This window comes from Canis aureus, chromosome 38 (genome assembly GCF_053574225.1).
Source record: "Canis aureus isolate CA01 chromosome 38, VMU_Caureus_v.1.0, whole genome shotgun sequence".
Lineage (NCBI taxonomy): Eukaryota > Metazoa > Chordata > Mammalia > Carnivora > Canidae > Canis > Canis aureus.
This window is the reverse complement of record NC_135648.1, coordinates 7,450,481-7,475,806: the sequence shown is the minus strand read 5'-3', so window position 1 is coordinate 7,475,806 and position 25,326 is coordinate 7,450,481. Positions and strand designations below refer to the sequence as shown.

The window sequence follows — 25,326 nt, the reverse complement described above, 5'->3', positions numbered from 1 at the left end:
CATAGTCAGGAGGCAAATGGATCCACAGGAGTGTCCACAGGAGGCAGGGACACCATGGATGGAGGGGAGAGAGGAGTTATCCACACCAGGGGCCCTAGGCATGGAGGACCCACACCGGAAAGACAAACTTCCAAAATATTTGGCTTTGAAAACAAGAGGTCCTTAACTTCACAAATTCTTACAATCAATATGTCTTACCACCTGGAACTTTGAAAATCAGTGGGCTTAGATCTGAGAGAGCCAGGGGGGTGATAGGAAACTGAGTCCCCATCCTTAAAGGGACAGTGTAATAAACAGCCCCACTGAGATACAGCATAGAAGCAGCAGTTTGAAAAATGCCTGCAGAGTATATGGGAGGGAAATTTGCTTACTAATCTCAGAGCATGTGCTGGAGGGGCAGGGATCTTTGGGAGACTTCTCCAAGGGCAAAAGAGAAATGGCAAAAGGGTGCCATTTCTCTCCCCTGCCTCCTAGCCTAGATACATGGACAGCCTGGGGCGGGGGAGGGAGGGAACTAGTACAGCATCAAGACTCTTCACCCAACTTAGTAGTGTGCCCTGCCCCTCACTCCTCTGTGGACTAGCCCCCTCCAGCCTGACTTGGCAGGGGATTTCCCAGGCCGATGCAGGTTCCCTATCCCAGAGGATCATTGCAGAACTTGCTGGTCCTGCACACCCACCCTCACACATCCATGCCTTTGGCAGTTATCCATCCAAAGCAGTGCCACAAGTGTAGTGGTGTGCAAGCAGACCCAATCCAAAATGACCCCACCCTAGGAAGAAGGGAAGAAAACCATACACACCAGTTCAACTGCGGTCCCAGCAGGACTGAGGGCAGACATCTGGTCTGATTGCACACCCCATCCACCAACAAAAGTTCTCAGAGGACAAGACAGGGAGAGTGCCCTGCAGTTTAGTGCTACTGGAACTCTGGCAAACACTTGATCTAACCCAATTCAAGGCCAAAGCAGTCCAAGACTGCCCCACCAACAACCCAGGGACTAAACCTTGTCACAACAGGCACAGAGAGACATTGCAGATGACTGGACTGAAGGCAAATGTAGCTCAGCCACAACACAACTGGATAGCTGCATGGGAAAGAATGAAACGGGACCACTTCCTTACACTAGACACAAAAATAAACTTAAAATAGATTAATGACTTAAACATAAGACCTGAAACCTTAAAAATCCTAGGAGAAAGCACACAAGCAGCAATTTCTCTGACATCAGCCATAGCAATTTTTGTAGGCATGTTTCTTAAGGGAAACAAAAATAAAAATAAGCTATTGGGATTACATCAAAATAAAAAGCTTCTGCACAGCAAATGAATCAATTTACCAAACAAAAAGACAATGCACAGAATGGGAGAAGATATTTGCAAATGGCATATCCAATAAGGGTTTAGTATCCACAATATATAAAGAACTAAAACAACTCAACAACAAAACCCAAATAATTCAATTTAAAAATGATCAGAGGACATGAACAGACTTTCCTCAAAGAAGACATTCAGATGTCCAACAGACACACAAAAAGATGCTCAACATCACTCATCATCAGGGAAATGCAAATCAAATCCACAATGAGATATCACGTCACACCTGTCAGAATGACTACAATCAAAAATACAAGAAACAAGTGTTGATAAGGATGTGTATAAAAAGAACCTTTCTGCATGTTGGCAAGAATGGAAACTGGCGTAGCCTCTGTGGAAAATAGTATGGAAGTTCCTCAAGAAATTAAAAATAAAATTAGATGTGATCCAGCAATTTCACTACTGGGTATTTACCCAAAGAATATGAGAACACTAATTTGAAAAGGTATATGCACCCCTTATATTTATTACAGCGTTATTTATAATAGCCAAATTATGGAAGAAACCCAAGTGTCCAGCCATAGATAAATGCATAAAGAATATGTGAGAGATAGATAAACAGATATAGAGATATCTGCTTGAATATTACTCAGCCATAAAAAGGAATGGCATCTTGCTATTTGCAACAACATGAATAGATCTACAGGGTATAATGGTAGGTGAAATAAGTCAGAGAAGACAAATACCATATGATCTCATTTGTATATAAAATTTAAGAAACGAAATAAATAGGGATGCCTGGGTGGCTCAGCGGTTGAGTGTCTGCCTTTGGCTCAGGGCATGATCCTGGAGACCCGGGATTGAGTCCCATATCAGGCTTTCTTTTTTTTTTTTTTAATGATTTTATTTATTTATTCATGAGAGACAATGAGAGAGAGACAGAGACACAAGCAGAGGGAGAAGAGGCTCCATGCAAGGAGCCCGACGTGGGACTCGATCCCGGATTCCGAGATCATGCCCTGAGCCAAAGGCAGACGCTCAACCGCTGAGCCACCCAGGTGTCCCCCATATCAGGCTTTCTGAATGGAGCCTGCTTCTCCCTCTGCCTATGTCTCTGCCTCTGTGTGTGTGTGTCTCTCATGAATAAATAAATAAAACCTCTTTTAAAAAAAAGAAAAGAAAGAAGAAAAAAAAAGAAATGAAATAAAAAAGAGACCAACAACAACAACAAAAAATACTCTTAAATGTAGAGAACAAACTGGTGGGTGCCAAAGCAGAGATGGGTGGGGGTATAGAGGAAAGTAGGTGAAGACAATTAAGAATACACTTATGATGAGCACTGAGTAATGTATAGAATTGTTAAACCACTTTATTCTACACTTGAAGGTAATATAACACTGTTAATTACACTGAAATTAAAATAAATCTTCAGATAATGTCATTACCTTCTAGAAATAATGGCAGGAATTATATATGGGGGTGGAGCCACAGATGAATTGTGTGTAGACTTTAAAAACTTTACTGAGAAAAGGACCCAGAAATAGAAGAACACAGAAAACAATCGTAGGACTCAAGGCATTATTGTAAGGAAGACACTGTCACCTCCAGTATCTAGATCAAGAACAGAAATTTTCAACCTCTGCATAAGACCTCCATGTACCTCATTCTAATCCCAGCCTCTGCACCAGGAAATAATTCTGATTTGCATGGTAATCAGCACTTTGTATTTCTCGATATAGTCACATGTCTTAGTTTCCTAGAGCTGCCATAACAAATTACTGCAAAGTGGGTACCTTAAAATAACAGAAATTTGTTCTCTCACAGTTTTAGAGTCCAGTTTAAAATCAAGATGTTGGTAGACTTGATTCCCTCTGAAGACCCTAAGAGGGAATTTATTCTAGGCCTCTCTCCTAGCCTCCTGTGGCTGCTGGCAATCCTTGGCATTCCTTGACTTGTGTCTGCCCTCCCATCTTGCCTCTGTCTTCACATGGCCTTTTCTTCTGTGTCTATGTGTCTAAAATTTCCCTCTCCTTTCTCTTATAAGGATACCAGTCACTAGTTTAAGACCTACTCTGAATCCCAAATATTCTCATCCCAAGATCCTAACTTATCTGCAAAGACCCTGTTTTCAAACAATGTCACATCCACAGTTACTAGGGATGCGGATTTGAATATGTCTTTGGGGACTACTACTCGACCACTATACCATGTGTGTATCCCTAGTCTCAATCTTTTCATATTGCTTGTTTTTTATTTTTAATCTTTGTCTTTTAATTTGCAAGCCTCCCTCCATATCCCTTTTTTTCCTTTATAATTTATGTGTTGAAAGCCCAGGCCATTTAACCTGTAGTTCCCACAGTCTAGATATAGCTGATTGTACACTCAAATAAAGACCCTCTATTTGACCAAACTTGAGAAAGGCTGTTCTGAGCCCTCTTTTTGACTATACCTCATCCTTGGACTCTGTCATTAGCCTGCCTGGGCCAGCTGTAGCAAGAATCCCTCCACTCTTGATATCTGACCACCCTGGCCTGTCCTCAGCCAGAATCCTGTTAACTCAGGTTAGCAAGAATCTTCCAACCCTCCACCTGATGATGTCTCCTCCTAATAAATTTCCATATACCAATCCCTTTACCCTATTCCTTGGCTATGAATCCCCACTTGTTCTAGTATTTGGAATCCTGCTCAGTTCTATACTGAAGTCTCTTTTCCCCTATTGTAATAGTTTTGAATAAAATCCATTTTTACTGCTTTAACGTGTGTCCAGCTCTAGTTCTCTTTGATAGCTCACAGCTTGCCATTCAGCATTTCCTCTGTCCTTTCCATTTCCTACAAATGTGCAACTGGATCTAGACACTGGACCAAACTCAGGTTCAATTCCTTTGACGAAAGTACAGGTGGTGGTGGTGGTGCATTTTCATCAAGTCTATTATGTCTGTTTTCTCTTTTCCTTCTAAGGCAACAGCCATTGGTGTTCAATGACTACACCCCACAAGGGTGATATTCTATCATTATCCTCTTCCTTTATTCAGCAAAATGATTCTATAATAATACACTTCTATATTAGTTATTAGCTCTTTGGTTATTAGTATTATGTTTCATATAGTAAAAGTATGAAAAAATGCTTCATTCTTTCCCTTATTAGATTTAAAGATTCTTATTTATTTATTTGAGATAAAGAGAGAGAACGAGTAGAGGAGCAGAGGAAGAGGGAGAAGCAGGCTCCCCTTGAGCAGGGATCCTGACATGGGCCTTGATCCTAGGACCCTGGTATCATGACCTGAGGCAAAAGCAGAGGCTTAACCAACTGAGCCACCCAGGCACCTCTCTCTTGTCAGATTTAAAGGCAACACGTGTGTTTATATATTTATATTCATGCACCAATACTGGTACTTCTAATATATAGTTCACAGGGTTTTTTATTAACTTTATGTATTATATGTGTTCCCTTTCTTCCAAACCAAGACACTTGGTTTTCAACGATATTAAGAGGTGATAGAATTAGAGTAGCCCACATATACTTTTGTGCTTTATCATGTGTTAACTACTGAAGAGTCCCAATAAAACCATTCTAAGTTAAAACTTCTTTTGCATTTGCTTTCTCCAAACTTCCCCCATTTTATTTCTATTTTACTATGTCTATATATCTAGCCATTACATATTATGCTCTCTCCCTTCTTAAAGCTAAATTACCTTTAGTCTACAGTCTATAAGTAAATATATATTTAAATCTCACCACCAGTGATTACTAGTAATGTGTTTGCAGTCATTTTATATATTGAAAGTTTGTTTTCTAGCAGATTTCCCAAGAATACTAGAAAAGAACATATTCCCTGAGTCCTTACATGATGGTAACGCTTGTTCTATGTCTTTTTATGTACTCAAATCAGTTTTAATTGATATAAACAATTTGGCTCATATTTTCTTTCTTTGATTATTAGATTAAATATATCACTCCATTTTCTTCTGGCAAAAGGTGCTGCTGTTGAAATTCTGATAATAATCTAACTTTTTCCTCATAAATCACTATATTTTTTTGTCAAGACTGCAGAAGGAAATTTTTGGCTTGTTTTATCATCACCTCAAGCAGTTTTAGTAGAATATGTCTTGATATGTGTATCCCTCTGAGTTGATATTATAAGGTATTATGCTTTTTCAATATGTAGTTCAAAACTAGCTCTCTTTTTTTTTAATTTCAGGCAAGTTTCTTCACCTACAGCTTAACATTTGCTATATTCTCTTGTTTTGGTTTTCTTTTTAAAGAGGTCTAATTATCCATATGTTGGATCCTCTTTGCCTATCTTCAGTATTTGCCATTTCACAGAATCTTTTTTACCAGTTGCTGTTTCTTCTTTATTTTTATTTTTTTTCTGTTTTTCAGTTTCCATTTATCTTAAGGCACAATTTTTTGCATTTCTTCTATTCTAGTCTTCTTTTCTGACATTATGATTCTTTCATTTCTAATGCTTTCCTGACTTCTAAAATCATGTTCTGAATTCTGGTTCTAATTTGTGTTGCTTTATCATATTTTGTATCAATTTCTTAATGTCACTAAGCTTGTTTTGAAATAGGAAGTTACAATTTTTATCTGTTTTGTAAATATAACTTTCATATATCCTTTCATTGTGTTTAGGGATGTTATTCTGCTTTTGCTCCTTTTTGCTCATAGTAACTTCCTTTGAGATTTGGTCAGCAGTTTAGCGCCACCTGCAGCCCGGGGTTTGATCCTGGGGACCCTGGATCGAGTCCCACGTCGGGCTCCCTGCATGGAGCCTGCTTCTCCCTCTGCCTGTGCCTCTGACCCTCTCTCTCTCTCTGTCTCTATGAATAAACAAATAAATAAATAAAATCTTTTAAAAAAGAGAGAATTGGTCTTGATATTTCCCTATTGTTCACTTTAATTTGAAGTTAGCTTCTTGAACTTTAAAAAGAGGTGTGGGGGGATCCCTGGGTGGCGCAGTGGTTTAGCGCCTGCCTTTGGCCCAGGGCGGGATCCTGGAGACCCGGGATCAAATCCCACGTCAGGCTCCCGGTGCATGGAGCCTGCTTCTCCCTCTGCCTATGTCTCTGCCTCTCTCTCTCTCTCTGTGTGTGTGACTATCATAAATAAATTTAAAAAGAATTAAAAAAAATTAAAAAGAGGTGTGGGGATCCCTGGGTGGTGCAGCGGTTTGGCGCCTGCCTTTGGCCCAGGGCCGATCCTGGAGACCCCGGATCAAGTCCCACATCAGGCTCCCAGTGCATGGAGCCTGCTTCTCCCTCTGCCTGTGTCTCTGCCTCTCTCTCTCTCTGTGACTATCATAAATAATAAATAAAAATTAAAAAAAAAAAGAGGTGTGGTTCAGGATAGCTTTTCTAACTTAAGAGTTTCCTTTTCTGTTGTTTTGAGGTAATATGAAGCTTGCTATTTGAGACTTCCTTGCTGTAATTTCCCTTTCCCCCTTTTCATCGGTACATTCTGTTTCTTGTTTCTACTGCCCTTATCTCAGGTAAGTTTAATCCCATCCCCATTGTTTTCTCCTTCCACATGAGGTGCTACCCTGAAAAAGATGACGTTTCAAAAATTCACAGAGCCTAGACTCTTCCACACCTTGGAGACTTCATTATATCCCACTGACATAAGGTCCCAAAAGTTGCCCAAAATTTACTTGCTGTTCTCAAACTAGACTCTGAAATTTTTAGTGAATATTTATTGCCTACTTTGGGTTTTCTTCTTCCCAGATTTAGTAAATGCTGCATTGCTTTCCTCTGCTTCCTCCTGAACAGACATTGATTCCATGTAGGTTTTGAGCCTGTTGCTGGTTTCTCTCTACCCAGCTGAATTTGGGGGTTCCAGAGGACACCCTGTTAGTTTTATTTTAAATGTTGTATATAGGATTTTGGTTTTATTATCTATTTTCTCTGTGTTAAGGAAGAAATTCAAAAACTATGCTGCTGCTTCTGTCTTCCCAGAATGCCTTTGATAATGAATATGTATCTTGATTGATGCAAAGAATCTGGGCCATGACTACAAAGATCCAAGGTGTATAAATTTCAGATGAAAAAAAAATTCAGATGATGTTTACAATACCCCCTACAAAGAGACGACTACATGTATAGGGTAAGGAGAGCAACTATATGAGTGTCTACAGACCCAGAAACCACCATCCTACACTACAAAAGCTCAGCCTCATAAAATTGAGAAAAATCTAGGGTCAGTGTTGGCACAGGTTTCTTAAACACACGCACATCCACACACACATGCATACAGACATTTGATCTCTTGACTGCTGGTCTAACCATGGGAGATCATGCATCAGAAAACCACGCCAAAACAAAAAGGGATGATATTGATCAATTTGGTCCTAGTGCACATTCACAGGTACTTTTTACATATTCTGAGTACTGGCAAAAGAAAATCAAGGTATTCAATGAAAGGCAGCCTTTCACCTAAATCTAAATGTGTTTTATAGTTAGGTTTTGGTGTTAAAAATATTCAATCTGATATATTTAAAAATAGGAAAACTAGAATAGCAAAAAGATTTATTTAAAAACTACCACAAGAAAACAAGATAAAAAGATATCCCTACAAACTCTCAAATATAATTGATGTGGAGACAAACCACCAATTGCTCCCAAATCCTCATGGTGTCAGCACTCAGGCAAGATAAAGTGGAGGGAATGTAATGAGGTTCTAAATAGCCTTGAAAACAGAACTCAAAACCACCCCAGGGTCCTCACCAGAAAACCTCCCATGGTGGGCCCATCTGAGAACAGCCGTCAAACTAGAAGGGATCTCTGAAGTATCTAAACCACTATGGAAACTCTAACAGCAAAAGCAGCCAGTTTCTTCAACATCAATGACAAGAAAAAAAATGAGTGAGAGAGGAAATCTATAAAGTAAAAGACATTTAAAGAGATATATAGATGACATAGTTGGAACCTTTCTTGGAATCCAATTCAAATAAACAAACAATTTAAAAGACACTCGGTGAAATATGAACAATGAATGCATATTTAATTATATTAAAGAATGACTATTGATTTATTTTGTGTCGTAATAATGTTGTGGTTATGCTTTTTAAAGTAGGCCTCATTTTCCAGAGATGCATATGAAATATTTACAGATGAAATGCATGATATTTGAGATTTACTTCAAAATCATCCTGTTGGTGGGGATGGGTGGGTATAGATGAAGGAAGATTGTCCAGTAATGATCACTTTTGAAGTTGGTACATTGACTTTATTTATTTTTTTTAAAGATTTTATTTATTTATTCATGATAGTCACAGAGAGAGAGAGAAAGAGAGGCAGAGACACAGGCAGAGGGAGAAGCGGGCTCCATGCAGGGAGCCCGACGTGGGACTCGATCCCGGGTCTCCAGGATCGCGCCCTGGGCCAAAGGCAGGCGCCAAACCGCTGCTCCACCCAGGGATCCCTACATTGACTTTATTATAATAATCTCCCTGCTTCTGTATATGTTTTAAATTTTCCATGATGTAAAATTCAAAGAGGTTTCATAGAAAAAAAGTATTTTTGGGGTACCTGGGTGGTACAGTCAGTTAAACATAGGACTCTCGGTTTTGGCTTAGGGTCATGATCTTGGTGTTGGGCTCTGTGCTCAGTGCGGAGTCTGCTTAAGACTCTCTCTCCCTCTCCTCTGCCCCTCCATACCCTTTAAAATAAATAAATAAATCTTTAAAAAATATTTTTAAATGATACTTATGATGAAAGCAGCAAGGTGTTACATCGATTGAGGGGAATGCATGTCTTCCAGGAAGAAGGAAGATAGGAGAGTCTCAAATACAGGCATTGCTTAGAAAGCCATATGGACCATGTAGGGTTCCTAGGGATGCTAACTAATTTTTTTATCTTGTAGAGCCTAAGTCTAAAAAGAAGGAAAAGTGGATGAAGATTATATTCAAGGAGGCAACTATTGAAATAGTTTTAAGCACTGTTAGATCCTACAGATAGATTCAAAGAGAAATGGAAAAGTACCACTCAGTTGTTCTAACAGAACAGCAATTTTTAAGGATAAAAGATGGCATGTGTTTTTTTAGCCACATACAAAGTGAGGCAGTTCAAATTGACCCTATTGATGCTGAAAACCTCAATTCAAGAGAGGTATCAGAAAGCACTAGAATTTTTTTTCAAGACAGGTTTGTTATGGGTGAAAATGAGAGAGGACAAGCTATACAGTATGAATGAACTCTGCATGTGTCCCTCATAAAAGAGCATGAAGGAGTCAAGGTAGCTCTCAGATGGGGAGCAGAAGGTCTTATCTGGGCCCTTTCCTTTTTTCCATTTCCTCAATCTGCATCTTCATGTTTCTGAGGCTTGGTTTTCCATTCTACTATGTATGATGTGTTGGGTCCAGGATTCGGTGTAGGGATTTATGTAAGGAAGTGTGCTTTCTCAACTATAAAGCCAGCACTTTCCATCAACAAAAGGCCTGCAGTACCTGGCACGTAGGGGTGATTAATAAATTGCCACCAGTACTGGAGCTCTGGGTCACTATAGTTTAAAGGCAAATATGAGACAACCCCTGGCAGCAGGATCTTCTGTATTACACTTCAAACGCTCCTTCCACACTAAAGACTCAGCAATTTTTACTCAGCATTGTGAAGGCCAAGAAGAAATCAGGTTATAAATCAGCCTTTGGACTTTTCTGGCTTTATTTTGACTCTTGTTTGAAATATTGCTTTAAAAAAGAAAGACCAGGTCCTGTAGTCTTAATATAAAAGCAGATTAAAATCCCAGTTCCATCATTTACAAGTTTGATGACCTTGGGCAAATGACCTGACCTCTCAAAACCTTGGCGTACAAACCTGAATAACATGGATACTGATACCTCCCCCTTTGGACTGTTGTAAGGATTAAATCCAATAAAATACTGTATACGAAGGTTTTAACCCGTCCTGGAAAACAATAAATAGTGACAATAATAATGATACAGTTAATGTGGCATTATAATTTTATTATTATTATTATTATTATTATTATTATTATTATTATTGCCAACCATGCCAGGCAATTTATCTGAGCTCTTGTTTTCTCAGATTTGTCACAGTCAGTGCTCCCGTCAAGCAATCTATTTACATTGTAAATGTTTTTATTAACATTTATTATTTGACCATTTGTAAGCTGCCTCTACCCAATAATTAGTATCTCCCTTGGCGATAGTTTGAGAATTAGATATAAGATTTACACAGATAAGAGCCTGTCTGTGAATAGCAACAAAGAGACAGATGCCTCTCCTTTCTCGGGCTTGGGATGCAGAAACATCACAAGATACTTCGCACACACTTAAAATTGAGGAAAGCAGTTGGTTTCCATGTTGCATATCACTTCCTTCTTGACATTTCCCTCTGCCACTCCTCACCGTGTAGCCAAGAAGCCAGGCGACTCATAGACTGGCTTCTCGAGAACTGAACTACATTGAGGCCTCCCCTCATGTTTATGTAAAAACTCAGGGCTGGCTTTCAGACCCCTAAAGCACTCTGCCACGGTGCACACAGCCTCAGATTTTCAAACTGCAGGCTAGGAGCTGGAATATGATGAGAAGGAGTTGAGGTGGGGTGGATGGGGTATCTCCTGTTCCCCCAGGGATTCAGTTCAGAGGGAGAGGGTGAGACAGGGCACCTCACTCCTAATTTCTGCAAGGCCCTCATGACCCCTCTCATTTTTCCTCGGCGCAGCCACTTCCAATCTGCAGCCTGGTGCCTCTCACATCTCCCTGGAGGGAACCTATGGAGCAGAACGACTCTCTAATAAACAGGACCATCGAAATTTCATATGCTCGGTTCGTTTATTTATTACAAAACGGAGTAGGGCAAAAGATAGCCATTTTCTCTTCTGATTATTATTTTCTTTGTTACCTTTTACAAGCAAACCAACAATGCTCAGCAAAACTCATCTCCTTACAAATGTTCGTATCCTGAAATCAACTTTTGGTGCTTATTCCTAATACTGTACAATTTAGTGGTTTCAGGGAGTCAGAGGCTCCAGCCTTGCCATTTGCTTACATCAGGGTTAGAGTTACATGACCCCAATTCATCTAGGCTAAATCACCCATTCCATCACACTGGATGCTCAAGGAGAAAGTCCTATGGGAGAGGGTTGTCGAAGAAATAACACTTGTCTTGCCTCTACTACAGTAATGTCTGGTGAGCTGATTTGTTTGCATGTGCCAGGCCCTTGAGACACTAGAACTGCATTGCTTTATGCACAGACTTTATGCAATGACTCTCAGCCACACTGAGGTTGTCAGGCAAGGGAAGTAACGTGTGGCTGGAACAGTTTATATCAACCCCCTTGTATTCTTCATCTCCCCAAGCCAACCCATCCCTACCCCCAACACACAGGAGACAATTCGTAATTCTCACTCTAGTCCCAGCTGGATCATGGATTCCACAATCCTCTCTCACATGCCTTGCAGACATAATGTAACTGGCAAGCTATTTACCCCTTCTAGACAGACAAGGCTGTGGGTGAGGCAAACTGTCTTCTTATATGGAAGTGAGAACTTCAGCATGACGCCAGCAGACCACGATGGAGTAAGAGGGATAAGGATGACTTTACTCAGCAGGCCAGATCCTGACCCAGAACAAATTCCTCTCCAAGAGAGCTATTGCCTCTTCCTTACCCTTCCAACTGGAGAGTAAACCAAAACAGCCTATTAACTTGCTAGCAAGCCTACTGATTTGCTGGTAGCATATGGACAACCTCCTACTCCAAATACCCTAGCCACATGAGACACTTTTGTTGAGACAACCATTACTCACTTGGTTGCGTCTTTCATTTTCCTGTAATGAAATGAATATGTTCTCCACTTAATCAGGACATTCCTAAATTTCATTTTTCAAGTCTACAACTCTAAGGGTGTCAGTAAAGTTAATAGAAAATAGAATTGTCATATTGTCATTTTAAAACAGCATGTCAGAAAGGAAGCATCTACCAGGCACAAGATGGGGACTCTAGATTACCAGTGGATTTCTGATCCTACAACTTCAAAAGTGACCATGCCCAAATCCAGGCATGCCTGCTCTCAACCCTAATTGTGATCATTGTCCCTACTATAATTATGTAACTTCATTTCGTATTAAGTACATTTAAGAAACATGAGTCAAAAAGGAAAAAGTATTTCTATGTAAGTGTCATTGACGGGGTGCCTGGGTGGTTCAGTCACTTAAGCATCTGACTCTTGATTTCGGCTCAGGTCATGATCTCAGGGTTGTGAGATTGAGCTGGGAGTACAGCTTGCTTAAGATTCTCTCTCTCCCTTTCCATCACCCGCCCTCTCGCTCCCCCCCCCCCAAAAAAAATTGAACATCTTATGGAAAATCAATAAGCATGACTCTCTAAAGCAGTACTATCCAGTAAAAATATAATGCAAAACACATATGTAACTTTCCATTTTCTAGTCATCACATCTACTATCATTTCAACCTGTAATATATAAAATTATTAATGAGATATTTTGTATTCTTCTTCTGTGCTATCTTAGAAATCCAAGTATATTTTAGACTTCTGGCACATGCTACTCCTGACCAGCCATGTATCCAGTGTCCGATAATCATAAATGACAAGTGACTACCATATTGGACAGTGCAAGTCTAAAGAATTGCAATTCATTTAACAGACCCAACTATTATAGACTAAGGGAAACTTTAGATAGATAGTTATTGAACTCAGCTTGTGCTGGGTCTATAAGTTCTCCCTCCATATTGAAGACACTGAAATTAGAAATTACAATGCTTCACTGTGAATATGATTAATGCAAGAAGAAAAACCAGAACTCAAATCAGAGAAAACATACTACAGGGAGAGTCCTTTTCTCTCCATCAAAAAAACATGACAAAGAATGTAGGTTTTAAACAAAATGCTTTACATATACATATAGATTTTTCTCTTTAATGATTATCTATGTTAACCTACTTTTAAAGAAATTAAGGGCAGCCCGGGTGGCTCAGCGGTTTAGCATCGCCTTCAGCCCAGGTCATGATCCTGGAGACCTGGGATCGAGTCCCACGTCAGGGTCCCTGTATGGAGCCTGCGTCTCCCTCTGCCTGTGTCTCTGCCTCTCTCTCTCTCTCTGTGTGTGTCTCTCATGAATAAATAAAAATCTTTCAAACAAATGAAATTTAAAAATTAAGACTTTTGGGGCACCTGGGTGGCTCAGTTAAGTGTTTGACTCTTGATTTCCGTTCAGGTCCTGATCTCAAAGAGACAGTGGGATGAGCTCCACCTCCCACTCAGCACTGAGCGAGGACTCTGCTTGAGATTCTCTCCTTCTCCCTCTGCCCCTCACCCTGCTTATGCTCACTCTTGCTCTCTCTCCCTCTTTCTAATAAATAAATAAGTCTTTTAAAAAAATTAATACTTCTATTAACAGGTGCTTGCCATTTGATTTTTCTTGTTGTTTCAAAACAAAACCAAGTTGTACATTTTTATTACAAATTAAAAAGGGGGGGGTCTCAAAAATCTCAATGTGGCCAAATATGAAAGAATTTTAAAACTGTCAAGGGCTAAGAGTGGGGGACCTGTTAAAGGTGTATTGAGAGAAATCAGGCTTTTTTTTTTTTTTAATTAAAGCACATTTGTCATTACGAACAAGAAAAGTCTTTAGGTAAAAACAATTTTTAAAACCCCATGCTGCATCAATAATGCAGCTAGTTCTAGTTATCTGATCAGGGGGTGGTAAAAAGTAAGCATTTAAGGCCTCCAGGGCCAACTTTTGCTGGTCTCTTACAGTTGGGATTTCGCATTCACTTCTTCACATGAGATCACTACACCTGGTGATGGTGGAGGAGATTAGAGTCCATGCTTCAGGCCCAGCCTGCTTACTCAGCCCCACTAAGGTGGAATTCTCAGCTGGTGGACCAACTGTTTTGTTTCTTCGCGGTTGAGTGGTTTGGGGTTTTCTGGGCATCTGGGCAGCTGAGCATCCACGTAGAGGTGGCTGCTGACCTTGGGCCTCCTCTCTTTCAATTTCTTTACCTTCAGTGTGAGGACCATCTCTCCTCCAATATTGTGGGAAGGGGGCCATGGGGCTGTCTGCAGCTGCAGCTGCTATACCTCCCCCCCGCCCGGGGTGCGATGATGACTGGCCCCTCACCGCGAGGCTGCTCAGGGCTTTCGGATCCCCTTCTACTTTTTTACTTAAGCAAAAAATACTGGTAGCAATCGCCTTTGATAAAGGGCTTCCATTGTACCAGAAGTCATTCGAACTAATTCATTTCAACGGAATTCAACAGATGTTTACTGAGCATCCCCTCTTTGTCCTCACTGACCCCGAGGATGACACGGGGAGTAGGAACCAGGAGAAAAAGAATAAAAATAAATGTAACAGAACAAAGAAGAAAAATGTCAGAGAAGAGATCAGGTTTCATTAGAGAATCAAAAAGATAATCCATGAAAAAAAAATGACATTTGAGATAAGCCCAGAAGGCCGAGGAGATTTTCAATCACAAAGGAAGAAGGAGGTATTTCGTGAACCGATTTTGGCCTTTTTCTGATAGGCAGTTTTCCTCTCGATAATGTCAGTGCTTACGGTCACACAGATCAAATGGTTCAAAAGTTCTCATGGAAAAGATGTAGGGATTTTATCTGATGATACATTCACCAAGAGCAAGGGAAATATGAGGTCAAGTGTAGGAGGAAACCAAGGGCCCAAGAGCAGTCAAGGGATTGCGAGCAAAGAGTCGAAGGAAGTAAGCCACCCTACAGGATGTAAGAATTTACGAGATGATGGTTCTAGATTGTGGGCAAAGAGGCAAAGGGAGTTAGCCGCCCTACAGGATGTAAGAGTTTACGAGATGATGGTTCTAGCAACTGGATAAAATTAGATCAGAACAAGGAGACGCTAAGGGCACAAATATAGGCTGGCGGTGTTCAGGTTGGGGCCAGTACCAACTTAAGGTTCATCCCCACTTGCAAACCCTACCAGTCTGGGCAAATCACTTAGCCCTCTGAGCCTCAGTTTCCCATTATCACAGGAGTGCCATTAGGATCACGTGAGACAAAGGACGGAAAAGTCCTTAGCCCACTGTGAACATTACTCAGATTTTAGGTGTGAGATATTGCTATGATTAACATTACCATCAGGAAGGTGCTGTTTATCCCAAGGTGGGGTAATAAGATCCTGGAATGGCGTGAAGGCAGTAAAGCACTGACAAGAAGAAACAGACACAAAAGATAATGAAGGAGACCCCAGTGACCCCAAAGTGGGTCATTGATCGGATTGGTGGAGGCTGGGGCCACAGAGCCTAAGTAGGATAAGAAAAAAAATCATTTCCCATTAATGCCAACCAAGGAAAGGAACCTCAACTTAGGCATTTGTGGCATCAACACAGCAGGCTTTTTTACTGAAGCTACCACTTGGCTTGCATTTCCTACCCCATTCTATGTCCCAGTACCCCCAGCTTCCACCGGAGATTAGAGGTTTTCTTTTTCTCTCTCTCTACCCTGAAATTGAACCACAGGACATAGAGAAGCATGTGGTTTGGTGGGCTAAAAGTTCTTGTCATTTATCAACTCCTGCTTTCAAGGACAGAAATGACAAATGGAATGCGGAGGCGCTGTTACTTGTACAGATAAAATATGCTCTAAAAATTGATAGGATGCACACCCACCATTCTCCTCATTGCTGGCCACTAATATATCAACTGTCACCAAGTGATAACAGCCCACAACCGCCAGTGGCTAGGTATTGATTTCTCCTGTACTCAACAGCAACTGAAGGTAGGCACACACGCATGTGTACGTGCGCACTCACACACACAGATGATACTTCCAAGCTTACGGCCAAGTAAATTAAATATGTCTCTCTCAGGAAACATATTTTCATTTTCTAAGACAAGATTTTTTCACCCTTTAATAAGAAGCAACTGTTAAATAAAACTTTATTAAATTGCTTATAAGGAGATGTAACCACCCCAATCCCACCCTTACTCATACAAAAAAAAACAAAAAATCTAGATCAGCACTAATCCTATGGCTTCTCTCAGTTCCCTTCATGCCATGAGTAAGGCAAGTTCCATAAGTAGAACAGGTAAACCGTTCACAGGATGGTAAAGATACCAAGAAACAAGCATCATATCCTCTGCACATCCAATTGTACTTACCTTTCAAGGTTGTCCGTTGTTTTGAATTATGTTGTCCAACTTTCTTCCATTAGAGTGGATAATGGAGCATGAACTCTATTTGGCAAGATCTGTGATCCAGGAGTAGGCCAGGCCCTAGCAAAATTATGAAGTAGGAAAAATTATATTTTTAATATATTGGATCTCTCTTTTGAACATCTTCCTTACCTGGCTACTGCGTCCTCCCTCTCCCCCTCTGATCCCTCTTTCAGATCTTCTCTCTCCAATGATATCCCACAATCTAGATCTTTCTTGTACGATCTTGGGTTATTCACATTAACATATCCTGTACTCTATTCCTTAAAAGACACAGTCTCTATGTTAAAAAGAGTTTCCTTGGTGGTAATGTAAGGCCTGTGGCTAGCCAACGAGATTTTTTATATCCTTCAAATCACACGGTACAGTGCAGGTAAAGAAAAATATTTCGGAGTGCTTGGGGAAGCACAAACAGACCCATAAGTCAAAGGAATTATTAGTGTCATAATTATTTCTCTTCCTGCATTAAGGATCAATGGTGTGTTGGAGCTGGCTTGTGCTGGCATGCAAGAAGAGACTGTGCAAAACTCTTCCCCCAAGTCCACATCCAGTGACATCATGCTGATATTTTGAAATCAACCATGGCAAGAGCATTTACACCATGGTAATTGGCAAATGGTACAATCAGGCCTTCCTTCTGTACCCCCAGAGAACCAAGTTACCTGGGTATCCCTGCATAAGATCAACTGGCTCCCCCATGCCATTCCTGCTCACTGGTAATGCTAGCACCTACACTACCTGACATATGGAATATGAAATACTTTAGTTAAATGAAAATACACAGACACACTCCAACTCTACACGTGTGTATACACACACACACACACACACACATACACACACACCTGAATCTAAGTGTTCAGTACTCAGAACACTGACTATATCTGAGGAATAATAAAGGACAATTTTATTTTCTATTTTAGAATATTCACTTGGTTTACTGCCAAAGGCCTGGAATTCTTGGAGAAGCAAGTATTAACAACTGTCAGGATAAGAAGCTATTTAAATATTGCAGAAAGGCATATTATGGTTCTTTCCAGTTTTAATAACCTCTTAGGAAAAAAACTAATTTTTGAAATTGCAAGTTGTCCAAATAAGTCCTTTTAGCTTCTCAAGTTGTACCAATAAGGTTAATGGACGCCTTGCCTAGCTGTATCCCATCCCTGCTTTCAACTCAAGAATCACAGCCTCTCTCCTCCACCCCTCACCTTCTGCCCATTGCTCCACTGAGCTCCAAGAAAACACTCTGAAAAGTCCCATGACCCTCCAAATATCCAGGCCACTTCTTGGTCCTTTTAGGCCCTCTGTGGCACTTGGCACCACTGTCTGCTCCACTTGGCCTCATCCTGGCCATGTCTATTTCCTATGGTCACCATTGTGCATCAGGACCCCTCGCTGGAATTCATCGAGGCCACTGTCTGCTTCACAGTTCCTGGCTCTCATTTTCCCTGACTCTTTGACTCTTGTCCCTCGGGTGTGCACCCACACTTTGGCTGCCATTCCTCCACTTTGCTCAGAGGATTGTCGGATGCCTGGCACACAGAAGGCTACTATTAGATATGCATTCATAAATCAACATGTATTTCATAGCCCACACACACACAAGTGCACACACACATAGCATTATCCCTCCATAAGGACACACTCCTTAGCACACTCACCTATATGTAGACTCTCCCCCTTCCTTCTAGCACATCTGGCTCCTACTGCAATGCTCGTCTTGGACTCTAGGGGGCAAACTGTGCATCAGTCCAAGCTTGATGTTGGAAAAGTCCTTCCTAAAATTCTCCCCTCCCTTTAATTGCCTTGAGCTGCTCACCTGCAGTCTAGGGAATAGGCCTCTTCCCTCTGCCTTTCTCCTAAAGGCACAGTCTTTGTCCTCTAGTCTCTCTTATAGAATCATCTCAGAGAATCCCATGGCTTCAGCTTTCATCTCAACATGCTCATAATTCCCAAATGCAAATCTGGGGAACTGAATTAAATCTTTATTTGTAGATTCTACAGACTCCCAAACCTTGGTAAGTCCTACACCACACTTTTTTATCTTCTCCCTCAAACGCACCAGCTTCACTATTAATGGCGCCCCCAACTCCTAATTAGTCCAAAGACTAATTGGTCCCCCTCCCACAATTTCCATTCCCTCACTAACTCTCGTCCACTCGGCCTTTAGAGAGCTTTCTCCACTCGTTTCTCTGCATCACCACCACCTGCTGCCATAGTTCAGGCATGGGGTATTTTGCAGGAGACCCATCACAGTGAACTGCTAACAGACCACCCCACAGGGTGACTTTCTTCCCCAATTCTCCTTTGAATTCACTTGGTTAGACATGTCTTTCTGATGTCACTCTTTGGTATTTCCCATTGCCATGTGCAACAACATAGCAGTGTCTGTCTAAAGTGATTAGCAGATTGCCTACATCACAATCCCCTGGGAAGCTGGCTCATATTAAAGATTTTTTGAACCCCACTTCAAACCAACTGACTATGACTAAATCTGTGGGTCCCAGAAAGCTGTACATCCAGTCAGCTCTGTGGATGAGGCTTCAACCCGTGGAGAGCCACTGCCCTGCAGCCTCCTCCATAGGACATGTAAGGACTCTTACATCTAGCCCCTGCCCACCTTTTAAATCTTATTTTCACCAGCTCCTTTGCTCCATGCCTTTATGCAATCTGTTCCCTCTGCCTAGAATGTCCTTTGGCCTTTTGCTGCCGAATCTCACTCAAGTTTAGCGCAGGTTCACCTCTGCTGTGACATCTGTGATGCCCATGGTTATAAGCAATTCCTAGCTCCTCAGTAATTCTCCTTCTCCTTGATTATACCTTTATGACAGGGTATCTCACTGCATGAATGTAAGATTTTCATATCAATTTCCTCGTTAGGTCAAGTACTTCTTAAAGACAAGAACCAGGTTTTATTTATCTTTTCACCCCCCAGTTTCTGACACATCCTGAGTAGTCAGTAAAATGATTTTTGAATACATGACTGAATAAACAAATCTTGCCTTCTGCCTCCACGATACAAACATCGGACCATGCATAAAGCAGCATTTAGGAGAAAAACATTTAAATCTAACCATAATGGTGCTGACAGATCCCTGATGAACCTGAGGACCAAGAGGACATGAAGTTTATTCCCAAAACCCAGAGAACATCACAAGGAGACAGGTATATCTAGATCGCTCCTCCCAGCCAAGGGCATGGACATAGATTTGGCCAGTTTGTTTAATAGAGCCAATCATAGAAAAGGCAACAGTTAAGACCTAATTCCCAGACAGAGGGGGAACTAAAGATACCTTTTAAAAAGGTGAGTGGCAGGAACATGGCAGGGACGCCAAAAAAACAAGGCTCTGGATGGGTTTTGCCATCTGTCATGTATCTGACAATTGATGGCGCTGTTTGTATAACCCCAGGTTCATGATTTGAAGGTCACATGATTCCTCCTTTCCAGGAGTTTCCAGTATAGATAGAATACCTAAGTGTAGCACATGGCAACAGCCCAAGGATAAAAACAAAGTAGCGTGGTGGAAACTGCGAATCAAGCTAATATGAAACAAAGTCCACAGCTGCAGAGGGAATACCAGGGAAAGGAAGAGATCAGATTATTTGTAATCGCAGAAGGCTGGCACCGGAAGAGGCTAGCGAGACCATGCCACGCAGCACTCTTATTTTATAAAGGAAAACGAAAGGCAGACTTCAATAACCTTTTCCAAAGCCATTCAAATAATTTATCTAACCAGGAAAGCTTCCGGGTAAAAGTGAGATAAGGTTGGAGAAAGAGAAGGAGAGCTTTGCACAGGGGTGTTTGGGAGGAGGAAATAGCAGGAGGATGGGGAGAAAGAAAGAGGCTTTGGGGAAGGATAAGAGGCAAATGAGTCAGGTCGTGAGAGACAAATGTGGAAAGTGCTGGGTGAAGCAGACCATAGCTCCCAAACATCCAGTGTGCTATGCCAAGCAGCGGGTGGGGCAAGGGAGAAGGGTTCAGTCTGGGAGAAGATGTTTGTCCCTGGAGAACATTTTTAATCACCCTCCCCTCCCCATCTCACCCCACCACATCCCCGCCTGAGCAATACACCCAATGCTTTGCATATAAGTAGTGTCCGCCACATGCCCAGTATGGGCTGACTTACTACTGAGCCCCCTCATACTTCAAGCTTTCTCCTCCTTACTCCTCTGCCACAAATGCAGTTATGCACATGCTCTCCCTGCAGCTCTAATCTGCTGACCTTCTCCCGTCAAGGAACTTCTAATTTCAGCTACTTCTCCTTCATGCTTTGCTTTTATTTCTTTTCTCTGATTTGATACATATGCAAGTAATCTGTAGGTCAGGCCCTAAGATTCTAGGCCTATTTGTTACTCATACTGTCAAATCTTGGAAGCTGACCCATGATCAAGGATCATGGAATCCCTTGCATGTCTGGTGGACACTTAACCTGCCATCATATAGTCTTTCCTGATGCCCATCTTGGCCCATTGCCCTCCAACCAGATAAATGTGTGTAAACGTATGTGGGGTGGCTGGAGGTGAATCTCAGGGGGTTGAACTAATTATGTCCTTAGTTCATAACACATTCACATCCTCAGTTTGAGAAAATCCTTTATTTACTTTTCCTTTTTATTTCTGTTCTCCATTCCCACCCCCTGCATAAGCAATGGTATCTATGTGTTTAGTTTCTACCATTTTATTTGTAAGTGTCCTTGTAAAAACATATTGTTATTTTGTACATCTATTTTTAATTCATGTAAGTGGTATTTCATATTTTTTCACTCAACACTATACTTTTAAGATGCATGCATGTTGCTATGTGTGCTCCTAATTGTGGCACTGTGGGTGTCAAGGAACACCAGAGCTGGAGAGAAAAAGTGGTAAAGGTGAATTCTGTTCTAGAGCTATCACAAAGGGAAAAGAGAGACCTCAGAATACAATTGGGTTCAAGTCCAAATACAATAAGGACAAGTGAGGACTCATATCAGAGGAGAAGTGTAGGGATCAGGGGATGGAAAATCCCTAAGAGGAAATATCAGAGACAGGGGGATTCTGGTTAAACCGACTTAACAGGATTCTTGCTGGAGGCAGGCAGGGTGATAAGATATCGAGGATGAGGGATCCCTGGGTGGCACAATGGTTTGGCGCCTGCCTTTGGCCCAGGGCGCGATCCTGGAGACCCGGGATCGAGTCCCAGGTCGGGCTCCAGGTGCATGGAGTCTGCTTCTCCCTCTGCCTCTCTCTCTCTCTCTCTCTGTGTGTGTGTGTGTGTGTGTGAGAGAGAGAGAGAGAGAGAGAGAGAGAGAGAGAGAGAAACTATCATAAATAAATAAAAATTTAAAAAAAAGATATCGAGGATGAGGAAGGACAAATTATGTCAGATATTGAGGGTAGGGGACTAAGTGGGCCAAGGACAGGGGTCAAGGGTGGGGTTTGGGAGTCTAGAGGACTAGATTTGGGTCCAGGAGAGTTCTTATTATAAGCTACAACATGCCCACACCATCTCAGGCCCCTCAGCCCTTCCACCCTGCACCACCCTCACACACACACAATGCTCTTGAGAATGTCATGACACGTATTTCCTTATGGATCTGGGTGAGATTCTTTTAGGGACATATTCCACAAATTAAATTAAGCTCTGTAAGACAGATGATATGGAGATACAGGAATATATAGGTATAGATGTAGATGGGTAAGTGTACATGTGTAGGGGTACCTGTGTAGGTGTAGATGGGTAGGTGTAGACATGTGGGTGTGAATGTGTAGGTGTACATGTGTAAGTATAGATGGGTAGGTGTAGATGTGTATGTGTGGAGGTATTGGTATACATGGGTAGGTGTAGATGTGGTATAAATGGGTAGGTATGGATGTGAAGGTGTGGATGGGTAGGTGTAGATGTGTAGGTATATATGTATAGATGTAGATGGGTAGGCATAGATGGGTAGGTGTAGATATAGGTATGAGTAGATTTAGATTACAAAGATAAATATAGATATATTTAATCTATACCTTTTTTTGACTAAGAATATGCTATGCCAGATAGAACCACCCCCTACTTCCTCCACAGCCCTTACAAATTTCTAGCATAGCACTTGCTAGAGCACCCAGAAAGGAAGGGGCCCCAGTTCACATATCTCATACTCAAATCATAACCAGATTTCAAAATTAAAACAACCTCTCTACAAAGTTTTCCTTGACTCCACCAGCTAAAAACACTGGTGTCCAAATTCTCAGTACCTGTTTCTTGTGGTCTGATAACCCAAATCTCTCTAAGGACACTAACCTCCCCTCCAAGCTCTAAATGCCTGAACCAGGATTCCACCGTGAGTCGTCTTGATTACTTGGCTTGGAGATCCTAACAGAACTGAGATTGATTCTCTCCTCTGTCATTTACAAGCTGTGTGGCCTTTGGGCAAGTTCATTAAACTCTTAGCCTTAGCTTCCTCCTGTTGATGCTGCCTGTCTTAAAAGATTATGGAAAAACTAAATGAGAAGTTACAAATAAAATACATAAGCCAGTGCCTAATACATAATCCTAGCCCAATAAGTGTTGTCCTCATTATTACCAGGCACCTGGACAGAACATGGCACAGTCCCTTAAACACTGGGCACTCAGTAATTGTGCAGTGAATGAACGAGCCTCAGAAAGGCTGACTGCCTTGCCCACGGCCATCTGGCTAGTAAGAGTCAAGGATCTACTTGAACCCAAACCTTCTCTATGGCCTATCTTCTCTAAAACTCTGCTAGTTGAGATTTTCAGAAAAATAGGTATAAGACTTAAACAGTGAGATAAGAAGGATTGGGGGAATCGCCATCACCTCAGTTAGAGAAGTAGGAATCAAAAGTATGGTAAAGGCCTGTGTCTATTCTCTATCTCCTGACACCCCAGCTTGGTGGTGGTGGTGGTGGTGGGAAAGCTCTGTGAGATGAAATACACATAAAGTACTTGGATCTGTGCCAACACATGCCAAGTATATGAATTTCGGTGATTATTATTACCCCCTTGGCCCACAGGCACAGAGTTTTGGCATCTTCCCACATAAAGCAACCACTTCCTTAGCCTGAAGAAAAATCTCAATTTGAACAATTTTCCAACCCTTCTCAAATGAGGCTGTTCAGATTCAGTAAAACACAATCTTTGTGACCTAAAGAACTCTTGGAAGCTGATTAAAATGTTCCAAAGTCTTCACGAACATCAAATGGCTTTTTGCAGTCAATATTTTCGTGCTCTGGAGTGAAAGAATTGCAATTATGAAGATCAAACGTAAGAAGTCAAGAAATCTGTCTAACTGAACAGGAAGACCAGCACATTGGTCAGTTCACTGTCCCACAGGCCCTGGTCCGAGGGAGAGGCATCTGGAGACCAGGCAGGATTTACCCAGAGCCACCAAATCATGGATCGAAGTCAAGAAAGGAAAAGAAATATAATATCCAAAGAAAGTTTGAAATGATAGTGTGAATAAGAGTGTGTCTCCAAAAGCAAAAGTCTAGGTGACCAGGAGTATGTTTCCATACTGGGTTCAATGAGGGTCAAGCAATTTGGAAGGAAAGGCCCCAAATTGAGCCCAACAATCAAGGGCTGCCTTTAAGTGAAGAAGTCCTACAAAGGAGAAGCTAGGAATATTGATCTTCTTAAATCCTTGGCAATGCAGGCTCTGTTTCTTGTGATGGCCAGGATCCCAAAAACTATCCACCCAGACTGCTGAAAGCTAGCTAGGAGATATGAGTGACAGTGAAGGGGACACTCAGTGTCACATTGAATGCACACAAGGCCAAGTGTATGTTTGACTTGACTGCATGGAGCTTCTTGGGGTGCCTATATCCCATGGGGTGAGGCCAGCAATGGTGTGACTAAGTCACACAGCAAGGGCCTGTGGGATATTCCAGCAAATTGGCTGAAAAGGGGAGACCTAGAGTATCACAAGGCACGCAGTAAGCACAGATGTCTCTGGAACCCTGAGCTGTTGAACTCTACTCATTACAAAACAGATCAGATGTTGTCTATTCCTTGCATGATTTTGTTGCAGTTGCCCCGGGAGGCCCACCAGGACCCACAGACTCAGGTCATAGCCCCAAGGATGTTTTAGCTTCTCCAGTAAAGTCTGCTCCCCACCATGCAGGGATGGCCCTGCCTGCACTGCCAAGAGACCTAAATCATAATGAAGGTTAATTTTGCATGGGATGGTAAGGCCAGGCCTGGGAGAAAGGGCTCTGCATAGCTCCATGAAACAGTGTTCACACTTGACAAAGGCAAACCTGACTGTGATGGGGAGAAAGGAGTCCCTTCTCATGAGCTGTCACCACCCACTGCAACAGAACCACCTGCCAGGCTGCCTGGGTCCTGGGCACCAGGAGGCCCAAACAAAGAATCCTGTTTCTCTACTCCTTTACCTCATGTATACCCAGTGTATGTTTATCTCAGAGGCTTCATTCAGGGGGAGCCCACCAGCCCCACCTCCTACAGGAAGGGGGTGCACCTCACCAGTCCATTCATCTTAACGCAATGCCTGAAGTCAGCCACAGAAGGACTTAGATTGCAGTTGAGCACCAAGTAATCGATCGAATCGTTGGTGATAAATCCAATCCAGGCACCTTACTTAATGACTGAGAGCAGTTAAAGATACCCAGTGGCACTGCCTGGTCATGGCTGTTTTATTCTCAACTATATGCATTTGTGCTCAAAGTAGGGGAGGCTTGGGGCCCCATGGCTGACCTATAAGCAGAAAAAAAATTTTTTTTGAACACAAACAGTGAAATTTTGCTCAGTTCTCCAGGGAAATGTTCATCTCAGCTTCTTGCTGCAGTCAGACTTTTTGCCTAGATTGGGGGATTGTTCTCAGAAATAAACGATGAATTTGCCTTGAGCTGGA

General features: G+C 41.7%; 1 long non-coding RNA gene across 3 annotated transcripts in view; it reads right to left on the bottom strand.

The window, feature by feature from the left end:
• LOC144307076 (uncharacterized) overlaps nt 1-25,326 on the bottom strand; it is a 130,396-nt gene that overhangs the window by 104,804 nt on the left and 266 nt on the right. For all 3 annotated transcript variants that reach the window (XR_013374048.1, XR_013374049.1, XR_013374050.1), the window contains exons 2-3: nt 18,136-18,201; nt 16,421-16,534 (exon numbers count right to left, since the gene is read on the bottom strand). This is a non-coding gene — a long non-coding RNA (uncharacterized LOC144307076). The remainder of the gene's footprint in view (nt 1-16,420; nt 16,535-18,135; nt 18,202-25,326) is intronic.